Source organism: Sylvia atricapilla, chromosome 8 (genome assembly GCF_009819655.1).
Source record: "Sylvia atricapilla isolate bSylAtr1 chromosome 8, bSylAtr1.pri, whole genome shotgun sequence".
Taxonomy (NCBI): Eukaryota; Metazoa; Chordata; class Aves; order Passeriformes; family Sylviidae; genus Sylvia; species Sylvia atricapilla.
This window is the reverse complement of record NC_089147.1, coordinates 31,069,926-31,081,146: the sequence shown is the minus strand read 5'-3', so window position 1 is coordinate 31,081,146 and position 11,221 is coordinate 31,069,926.

Below are 11,221 nucleotides of genomic sequence, written 5' to 3'. Positions count from 1 at the left end.
GCGGGATGCGGGGCGGGCGGCGCCCGGCGACCGCCTCCCCCCGCCGCCGCCGCCGCCGGGGCCGCCGGCGCTCCCGCCGCCGCCGCCGCTTCTGCCGCCTCCCGAACGGCGTGGGGCGGGCCGGGGGCCGGGTCTGGGCCAGGGGGTGGGAGGTCGGGCTCGTTTTAATTAAATTTCTTCGAATTTTTTAGATTTTTTTTTAAAACATAGTTTTCTTATTAAAAACGCGGGGGCGAGAGTGGTGGGGGGGGAGGCAAAAAAAAAAAAAAAAAAAAAGTTCTCGCGTTGCCTGTGGATCGTTCTTTTCTTGGAGATTATTAAAAAAAAAAAAAAAAAAAAAAAAGCCTTTTCGGGCAGCCCTCCCTCCTTCCTTCCCTCCCTCCCACCATCCCGCCTCCCCATCCCACCCCGCCCCGCGGCTGCCCGGCTCCAGCGCTGCCCGAACAAAGGCGAGACGCGCCCGGGGCCGGGGAGCGCCCCCCGGCTCTGCCCCTCTCCCCAAATCCCAGCTGCCGGCCCCTCGCTGCAGCGGGACCCCGCGCGGAGTCCATAAGGAGAGCCAAACCATCTCCCAGCACAGAGCGCTGCCGCTCCAGCGCGAGCTGCAGGTAAACATCCTGTTTGGAAACATCTGGGATGTTTTCCAGCTGCGGAAACATCCCGAACAGAGAAAGTGAAGATGCCTCATCCCTGGCAGTGTCCAAGGCCAGGTTGGATGGGGCTTGGAGCAACCTGCGATAGTGGAAGGTGTCCCGGGCCATGGCAGGAGGTTGGAAAAAAGTTTTAAGGCCCCCTCCAACTCAAAGCATTCCATGATCCCATTTATTTTTTTTTTCTCCCTCTCCTCCTATTTTTAGGGGGGAACAGATGTAAGGAGGCACTGGCCTTGTTCCTGGATGCTGTCTTGCTGGCTCTCCAAGGAAAACCCACATGCCTTGGGTTTTCCAAAGGGCATCACCAGAGCTCCAGAGCTGGGACCCCACAATTCAACACCTGCTGTTCTTCCTCAGACTCCTCCTCCTCACCACTCTGACAAAGGGCAAATAAATCCAGCACTCCCCTAAGAAACCTCAACAAATCCAGTGCTGTGGTCAAAGGGCTTCCCACATCATAGAATCATGGAATGGTTTGGGTTGGAAGCGACTTTCAAGATCTTGTTCCATCCCCTTTGCCATGAGCAGGGACACCTCCCACTATCCCAGGCTGCTTTGAGCCCCATCCAACCTGGCCTTGGACACTTCCAGGGATGCAGGGGCATCCATCAGCACAGAGGAACAAACCTCCTAGCACTGTGTTCCATTTGCTGTGTCCAGCTATTTTTTTTTTTTTTTTTCTTCTGCACAGGACTTCAAGGGCAGCTCCAGGGAGGGGGCTGTGCTGCAGCACCAGTAACACCAGTTGTGCTGGTTGTGCTTGGATTGTACTGCTGTGGGGCCCAGGGGCTGTTCAGGTTACACTGAGCAACCCAAAACCTTTCCCAAGAGATAATTCCTGCCTTGAGGCACTTGTCATCCAAGCTGCCACAGAGGCCAGAGCATGATGGAAAAGGCAAGCAGGGAAAACAATGTGCCAGCCTGCAAGCTTCCTGTCAGGAATTAGGATTCTGGGTTTGAGTTTCTGTGGTAGGACCTCAGTTGGAGTTTTGTTCCCAACCCATCAGCACAGCAATGCCCAGAGTGGTAGGAAAAGGTCACCATTTGGGGAAATGCCCTGCTTTTCCCAAAGGAAAGGATGACCTTTTGGGGAAATGCCCTGCTTTTCCCAAAAGAAAGGATCACCTTTTTGGAGAAATGCCCTGCTTTTCCTCCCACACTGCAGGTGGGGGAGGATAGTGTGGACACTGGGTGCCAGGAGGAAGATCCAGAGGGGGAGATGGGGAACCCCTTGGAGATGGTCCTGCTGCAGCCATTTCTGGTGAAGTGCCACTCTGCTGTCCTGTTATCCAGGGGGAATGCTGCCAGAGCATCCCTCTGGAGGAGGGTGGAGAGCCTTGCCTTCCAGCTGGGTGATTGGGTTGGGTTTTGGGGCAAAGTGGAGAAGCTGAGGCCACAGTGACCAAAATCCAATCCAAAATTCCCTGTGGCTAAAGCCACAGGACGCCTCCAAAAGGAGAGAGGAATACACTTACTTCAAGCAGAGAATTTCAAGCTGGAAGAAAAACAGAGTTTAATTCCCAATTTAAGTCTTTTCATGCTTCTGTTGCTCCATGCAATATATAATTAAAGAGGAGAAATGATCTGCAGGAGCTTCTTTGCAGAAGCTTTGCAGATGGAAAAAGAATTCATGCTTTGAGCATTTCGGACGATTTCGGAAGATAAGCACCCGCTGGAGCATCAAAGCTGGAACGAGCCCTAATTTTGACTGAATAGATTTATGAGGAGCCATGTAATAAAGGGCCTGCCTTACTTGTGAAGAGCAGCTCTGGAAAACATCATTTAATTACTGTTTTTCAGAGGCACAAAAACTATTTCTTCATCCACAAGGTCTGTGAATTCATCCAGTCCTTCTAGACCTTTATGCCCCCTCCTGATGTTACCAAATCTCTGGCTTTGGAAGCATAAATTTGGCTGAATGGCAATGGCAATGACCTGACACATAACTTGCCTCATTTATCACCTTTTGAACGTAATAATTAAACATGTTTGAGTACATATGACATGCTGGACATGGTGAAAAGAGCTTCCAAGGGGATCTCTCGGGCTCCCAGATGACAAGATGTTCATTTGTCACCCACACAGTGACACCAGCCTTACCTGTTGGTCTTAACTGCCTGAAATATCAATATAATAATATTAGTGTGGATTTTGGTGTCATGTGTATCAATACCCCATCACTTAAGTCAGAAAAAACTGTCCATTCCAACCTTTTTCTTCCCAGTTCTTGTCATAGAGGAGGGAAAGAGCAGCAGCAAGGCAACTTCCCCTTGTCCTTTCCCTCCTGTCCTTCCCCTCTGCTTTGGCCCCTCCATTCTCCTCTTTGTCTTCTGGCTTTGCCTTTCCCAGCCTTTAACTCAGTCCCACCCCTCTCCTTGACTTTAGGCTTAACCTTTTCCTTTCTGTTTTGGAGCCCAAATGGCTCCTTTCTCTGTTTTTTTCTGTCCTGGGGTGCTCTATCTCATGCCCCCATTTCCTCCATGGATAATGCACTCTGGAATTCCTTATGGCTCCAGGCTGGAGATTTACCAGTGACGTGGGTTTGGGGACTTTCCCATCTATTAGGTGACCTCTAGGCCTGAGGAGGAGCAGGTTCGCTTTCCAGCTTCCAGAGGGGAAAGCTGACAACAGCTGCTGTTTTTAAAACTCAAATTCAGGCTCCTTTTCCTGCAGGAGGCTCCAGCCAGTATTCCCAAAGCCTGATTTCCATCTGGCAGTGCTGCAGTGTCCAAGCCCTGCCTGTCCCACCGAGTACTACCCAGAGCCAGAGCCCAGGTGACATGTTCCAAATCCTCTCCACCAGCAGTAGATGCAGCTATTGGCCCCCAAATACAATTAATCTTGATTTTGAGGGTTGGAAAAACCTTCACAAAAGACTGAAAGTATTCCTTTGCAAGAAAAAAAAAGCACAAAACCCAAAAAAATCCCACCACTTAATTGGGTCTATATTTGTGCCTTTATGGGCGCTGGTTGTTTTGCTCAGCCCTGCAAACCTCCTGGATGGGAGGGCATTAGGGCTAATGAAATTGTAGCAATCCCCAGCAATTACCTAAACTGGCTTTTCTGCCCATAATATCATAAGTTTGGGAGCCAGGGGCCCGGGCTCTACCAGAATGAGGAGACAGGGCTGTATTTCCAGCCCTAGCTCACCATATTACTTCTTCCCAGAGATTTAAACCTTCTGTTTGTTAATCCAAAACGCTCTGAAGCAGCTGCCCCTGCACTCAGGTTGCGCAACCACCTCCTCGCCACGAGCTGATTTCTGGCAAGAAGTGGTCAACAACACAAAATGAAAAAAAAATTAAACAAGAAGAGGAAAAAAACGTGTTTTGCAGATGTTTGGGTTAGTCTGAGGTTTTAAAAAAACAGCTGGGAGAAGGGAGGAGAAGCACTGGGAGGGATGGCTCAGCATTCTCGGCCCAGGTGTGATGGGCAGGGGGCACAGCCTTGGGTTTTACCTGACGCTTATCCTCATCCAGGTGCAACGTATCCATGCCCAGAGCAAGGCCAAGCTTGGGTAGGGAAGCATCCCAAACCCACCGTGCGGGGCCCTGGAGCCCCAGCAGGCTCCAATCCCCCCCTGCTCTCCAAAGGGAGGGATGGGAGCAGAGGCACGGCGGGCTGTGGGTGAGCATGACCTCATCCCTCAGACACGTGGAGCTGCCCCGGGATTAGAGCCGGGAACAGCTGCTGCTGGAGCACCGGGGCAGGAGGGGAGAGAAATCCCCCCTGAGCATCCTCCCCTCCCTCTCCACAGCAGCCCCTGGCCGAAAACCACCCCTTTTCCCAGGATTTCAGCTCTTTTCGGGGGGATTTTTAGGAGCCCTGCTGGAAGAGCACGAAGGAGAGTCACGAAGATCGTCCAGGAGAGGAGCAGGAGAAGCACGAGCCCGGCTTTTGGAGGGAGGCAGCTGACAGACACATCATCTGGTCTCCGGCTGCCCCAGGCACGATCATTCCTGCCAGATCTCTCCTTAATCCCTACTTTAAGACCTCCAAAGATGGAGGGAGCCTCCACAAGTCCCCAGGAGATTTCTCCTTTTTGTTGTTGTTGTTTGGCCATGTCTTGCTTTTCTTTTCCTGGAAAAGTTTTTCCTCCTGGATAATCTGTCTATCTGCAAGTTTGGCCAGGGTAAAACACTAATCCTGATATATCCTGCCACCAAACTCTTCCTGCCAGCATCCCAAAGATTCTGGATGCTGTCTCAAAGTGACAAGTGACATGGGCAGCCACTGGCAAAGTTCTTCCAAGAGGCCCCAAACACACAGGAATCAGCACAACGGTTTAAAGGTGAGGCTTCACTGGAGCTGGAAAATGAAGGGTTTTGCATGGATTCAGCACACAATGCTTTGGATTTCTGAGAGGACCCAAGTTTCCAATGCCTTTTTTATCCAGGACCAGAAAGAGAGAGCTGGGTGTGCAAAGCTGCTGATCCAGCCAGGGTGGGAAAGCAGCTCTTCCTACCCTCTCTGCATCCCACATCTCCAAAGGCTGCCATCCTCCCTGCTTCCTCAGTGAGCCCAGCGTCCCACAAGCTGAGACATGAGGCCACTCCCCTGCAGCCAAACCCCTGGAAGCAACGGGACAGCAAAGATGACATTGAGTTACCACAGGAGGCTGCAAGGGTGACGGCAAGAAACCTCTGGAGAGGAACAAACTCCTGTACAGGCACATCATGGTGGGAACAGAGCTCAAACCTTCCCAAGGCTCATCTCCTGATGGCACCTATGCCGTCTTTTTGGGATCAGAGCCCTGTGTTCAGCCGAATCCAAACAGAAGCATCTTTCCCTCATCCCACCCAACTGCATTGCACTGTACCTCCGAGCATCGTTTCTCCTCAGCTACAGCTGCATCTGCCAATTCCTGCAAGATGTTTGCCTTGGCAGCCTTGTTGGGAGGTTTTCTAGGGGCTGGGAGTCCCCCCTCACGGCCTTGCCCACCCAGGGATGAGCAGACAAGCTCAGGAACCCAAACTGTAAAGCTGGAAAAGGGATAAATGAGCCAGAAAGTGGAAGCCGACGCCGGTCCCGGCTGAGCTGCAAGTTGAGGGATGGTGAAACAAGGTCAGCGAGATTTATACCGACAGCCTTGGATGGCTTCCAGCCCCTACTGTCAGCGGCAGAGGCTTGGAAAAGAGGAGGGAAAAACTTGCTCTCCTTCTAGGAACCGCGCTGCAGAGAGCTCTGCCGGCGTGGCCATGGCCCGGCCATGGAAAAGCAGAAAATAACCCCCAAAATCCCTGGGTTTGGAAGCACAGCTGGAGCAGATGTTGAACTCCAGCACCACAGCACCTCGTTAGGATTGAGGCAGTCACCAGGGTGAGAGGCTCCTGCTGCCATGTGTGGAAAGCCAGGCAACCCTCCTTCCCAAACCCACAGAGCTCCCTGATGGCCGTGGCATCCAAGAGGAAAATGTGGACTCTCTCCACGGGATCCAGGGGGGTTTTAAAGCCTCTCCAGAGCTTTGATACCAAAATCCACCAACATCACTTCAGCTCTGGTGGCACAGTCCAGCCATAGGCCTGGCTGCTGGGAGACATCCATCCCTGCTACCTTGGCATTCCCAGCCCTTCCCTTTCTCTTTTCCCTGCGGATGCACAATACAAACTGGGTTAACCTTGCCCAGCACCCCCTCCAGACAAGCCTTTCCCTCTCCACACATTGACCACCCTATTAATTTTTTATCATCTTCCTGCTAAAATTAAGCTTACTGCCATGAAAAGCCCAAATCCTTTTTTGTTTTACCTCTTAAATCGAACTCCTGAGCATTCCCCAGCCCCCAGGGCCTTGCTCATCCCCTCAGCCCACGGATATTTTTCCAGCATGACCCCCACCAGCCAGTAAGTGCTTTCAAGTGAATCTCATTGAACCTCGTCTCCTCTTTTAGCTCGAGCTGGGGAAAAATTAATTTTTCATTTGCTTGGGGCCAGAAGCACCCTGAGATGGTGGAGGGCTGGAAAGCAGCTGCTTTTTTCCCCCCTTCCCCTGCAATATTCATGGAAGGAAAGTGAGAAATAAAGGGAGAAAGTCATTCCAAGCCTGGGGTCCGTGGTTTATACATATTTTGCTGCAATAAAAAGGCCAAGCCTGATTCTTTGCACAATGTCCACAGGTTTTGAAGCTTTGGAAAACCTCCCCTTGCTGCTACCCTCTAAACAGGTTAGCATTTCCATTGCTCTTCTGGGTTTAGCCAAAAATCCCACTTCTCTGCACCATCCCCTTTCAGCCCATGAATTTTTCCTGCCTCTGCTCCCCAAAACAAAAGGGGACTTGGCCATGCCTGGGGGTCCAGTGGAGCTGGGAGGGTAAAAATGAGGGAAAAGGGGAGCTTCTGGTGCTTGGAGGTCTGGTATTGTGCCTATATGGCTTTTATTTTTACTTTTTCAAGCCCTGGCTCTGCAAAAGCATCTTAATTACTATTCTTCAGCTGAAAAATGAAACCCAGATGTGCTCCCTTTGCAGAGGTTTCGTCGGGGGGTTCTGCCGGAGGGGGACATCCCAGTAAGGAAAACATGGAAATTATTATTATTATTATTATTAATATTATTTTAAGAGCTCTCCTGTCCAGAGCTATTTGTGATGGCCCCAAGCCAGCACATGCCTCTTCCCTGCTGCTGTAAATAGAAATTATATCACCCCCAGCCCCAAACAGCCTTAATTTTCACCAAAATTAAAGGGAAATGCTCCTGGGCTGGGCCTTGAAAAACTGATGGCTGTGGGACTTGGGTACAGTTGGCAGAGCTGCCACAGCTGGGCAGAAAAAACAGGGGGAAAAGGGTTTTTTGGGGGGAAAAACACAGCCCTGAAGCCTCTGATAGCTGCAATGATTTGGCTGGGGCTGTGGCAGGTTTCCCCTTGCAGCCCCATGTGCCAGTGGAATATTGGCTCCTCGGCACATTTTCCCTTTTGGATGGATAGAAAACTTAAAGACACGTGAAGTTCAGCTTCCAAGGATTTCTACTCGCCTGTAAGAGGAGGAGGAATAAAATCCCTGGCTGAGGTCAGAGCAGCCCTGTTCCTTTTACCTCTGTGAAGCCCAAGGAGGGGTCCCTTTGCCAGGGCCCCTTGTCTGATGCAAGGATGCAGGAAGGGAGAATCTGGCCAAGACCAGCTGTATTTTCACACTTTTTGGAATTTTTTTTTTTTTTTTAATTATGACCTTGAAGGAAAGAGGATCTCCCAGACTGATTTTTTCGGGGAGAGCTTCACAGAGAGATGGTGGGGTTGGGATAAAGTTTCTTGCCCCCTTGTCACCGCCCAGACAGTGTATTTCTATGTTTATTTCTTATCTAGACTATTGTCTTCCCAGAAAAAAAAAAAAAAAAAAAAAAGGTTTCTGGCAGAAAGCTTTGCTTTCTCTGGAAGGAGGCAGCTAATCCAAGGGTACACGTGGTGCAAAGCTCTACTGAAACAAGCTCCATCCAAAGGCAGAGGCTGAGCAGTGAAAAAGAACTTCTGTCCTCATAGGGGGAAAAATATGGGGATACCTCCACTTCCAAGGCAGATTTTGACCTTGAACTCCCCCTGTGACAAACTTCCTGTTTGAGTCCCAGGGGTTTTATTCTGTTCCAAAAAGGTTTTCTTCTATTTTTTTAGGAAGTATTTTTTATTAAAACACATTTTAATAGGGATTTAAAAGACAGGTTTTGTCTCTGTATGAATAGCAAATACCATTCAGTCAGTGATTACAGGTTAATCATGCCTCAATTTATAAAATGTTTTAATTACACCCTTAAACATGACCTTTGCTATGAGACAAGAACACAAGTGCAGCACATCTGCTGCAGAGAAAAAAATGTGGAAAGGACACATCAGCATAGCCCAAACCCTCAGAGATGGGGAAGGCAAGTAAAAGCATTAATAATCCATTAATTAATTATCCATGTCAAATATAATCTCATTAGGCAGTAGCACAGCTGCAAACAGCCCCAGTGCCACCTTACCCCCACACTGTAACTAGAAAAAAAAGGGGGGAAAAGTCATTAAACCTCTCACTGCTTTCATGACAATGGAGCCAGGCTCCCAAACTGGCCAAAAAATCCTCTTTGATGATGATCCAGAGTGTTTTGGTGCAGAGGAAGGAGTATCCCTCCTTTGCTCCCTACTCAAGGCTTCCTGAGCAGCCGGGGGGGAACAGAAGTGGGAACTGGGGCAGGGTACAGGTGGCTCTGGTTTGGGTTTGAGCTCCCAAAGAGGGGCTTAGGGCAGGTGCCACCTGGGGACATTTGTCCCCCTTAAGGCTGCAGGGAGGGAGGAGCCGATGGGATGCAGCATCCTGGGTTTTCTAGGAAAACCGTGTGGTGCAGCCTGGAGCACGTGGGCAAGGCTCCCACGGCAATAAAATCCAACATTTAAATAAGGTCTCTGTCCTTTTCTGTGGCACGGGTCAAAAAGAGCCACTTATACCATTTATTAAGGCAGCTGAGGGTCCCCTTTCAATGTTCTCCAGCTCCACCTTTCACCTTTTCTAAGCTCCAGCAGCATCGATGCCATAACTTTTTCCATAGGTGGGATAAGGGGTGGATTGGGGATTTGTCTGGGGTTTTTTTAAAGCTATTAAGATTTTCCATCACCCACCTCACCTATGTGTATAACCAAGGGTGCAGTGGGGCCATTTGGAGGAGTGTTTGGGCTTCCTCTGGGCTGCAATACAGAACCTGGCTCTTTCCCATTTTCCTGTGAGCCTGCAGGTTTGGGGGAAAGGGTTTGTAGACAAAACAAAGCCCCAAGAATGGGTGATGGCACCCAGAGCTGTAGGGATGCCCTGTGTCCTCATGGAAATAGGATGCAGATCTAGGATCAACACCAACAGAGCAGACAACCAGCCACAGATCTGTGTTTCCTGCCCTGAAATCAATCCCTTAGGACTGCTGGCTGGGATTTAATATTTAATTCCCTACCCCAAAATAACCTCAGATCCCCTCATCTGTACTCCAAGCCCTGAACAAGGTGAGGCAAGTGGGGAATTAGGAGTTAACTGAGGGTCAGAAACCTGCAGAAAACCAGTTTTCATGAACATCAATAAAATTGATCAACAAGCTCTTGGTTTTTTAATGTAAAAACACACTTTGAGTTGTTGGTTTTTTGGTTTTGTTTTTTTGTGGTTTTTTTAGATATTTTAGTCCACAGACCCTTTTGCTGGTGCTTCCCTGGGAAGAGCTGCTGCTCCTCCAGGGAATATACCCCAGTGACGCTGGAGGTCAGCTCATTAACCCCATCTAATTAATAGCTGCTTTTTACCCTCCTGCTATGGGACACCTTCCACTAGCCAAGGTTGCCATTATATAGAATTTACAATATTTAATGTATTTAATATTTCTAGAATTTACATTTTATAAAATAATTCTAGAATGTGTATTTTCTATCATCATATATATAAAATCTATGTATAATGTATACACAGTATATATAATAAAATGTATGCTATAGACATAATATATAGCATTTAAAATACATAATATCCACTCAATGATTACTGTGTAATTTAGATATATAATATATGAACCCCTTGTTTGCTTTGTCTCTGGCTGAATTCTTTCAGAATTGCCAATCCTTTTCCCTGGGAGCAGAAAATCCAGGCCATTCAAAGCCAGGTTTTAACTTCTCATCTAAGAGAGGGATCTGAGTTTCTGCCTCCCCAGCCTGGGGAAAAGAAGGAATAAACACAGCATGGTTGATTTTTCACATTCAAACACATTCTCATCTCCCAGGATATTTTTTTTCCCAGGCAATTGCTGCAGCCCTGCTTTGGAAATCATTTGTTAGGATGGTGGGAAAGCAGAAAGGAGCTTTTGAGCCCCTCAGACCAGGTGATGCAAAGCTCCAGCCTTCATTACCAAGATTAAAAGAGGCTGGGATTTCCTAAGCAATTAAAAACTCTGCCTAATTAAGACAGGGCTAATAGGCAAGTCTTCCAAGGGTTGCTGCTGGGGCAGGAGAAGGGGCTGGATTTGCAGCAAAAGAGCCTGCAGGTAATTGCTTCAGTAAGGCAGAATAAATGGGGATGTAAGGATAGAGAGGATGTGCTCCTTCAAAAACTAAAATAAGAGGGGAAAAAAGGAAAAATAGCACCAACAGCCTCTTGAAATTACTGAATTAACTGACTGCATCAGCAGCAAGTTATCCAAACACTGCAATGCTCAGTGAGGGGCAAAATACTCAGGCAGGTATTTCTGCCTGAAGAAAGGGAAAACAAACAAACAAACAAACAAAAAAACCAGTTTAAAAAGCCCACCCCAAATGTGTGGCTAAGCCAAAAAAAGAGAAAATGAGGGACCCCTTGGGACCTGGGTCTGTCGCAGCCAAGGCTGGAGAAAAAGCAGCGCTTTGCTGTTTTAAAAGGTTTTTCTTTCCAGCCTCCACCTTTGAATTTCTGCCACCTCCCGCCACTGGCAGTGGATGAAAGAGGCTGCTGGGACAGATGGAGCGTGTGCTCCTGCTTCTGTGCTTCCCATCCTGTTCTCTCCTCCTTCCAAGACACTTTCCCTGCCCCCTCCCCCAAGCTCCTCTTACCCCACTGTGAGGCCAGGGGGGCACTGGGACCCCTCATTTATATCATCTCCTTTGGA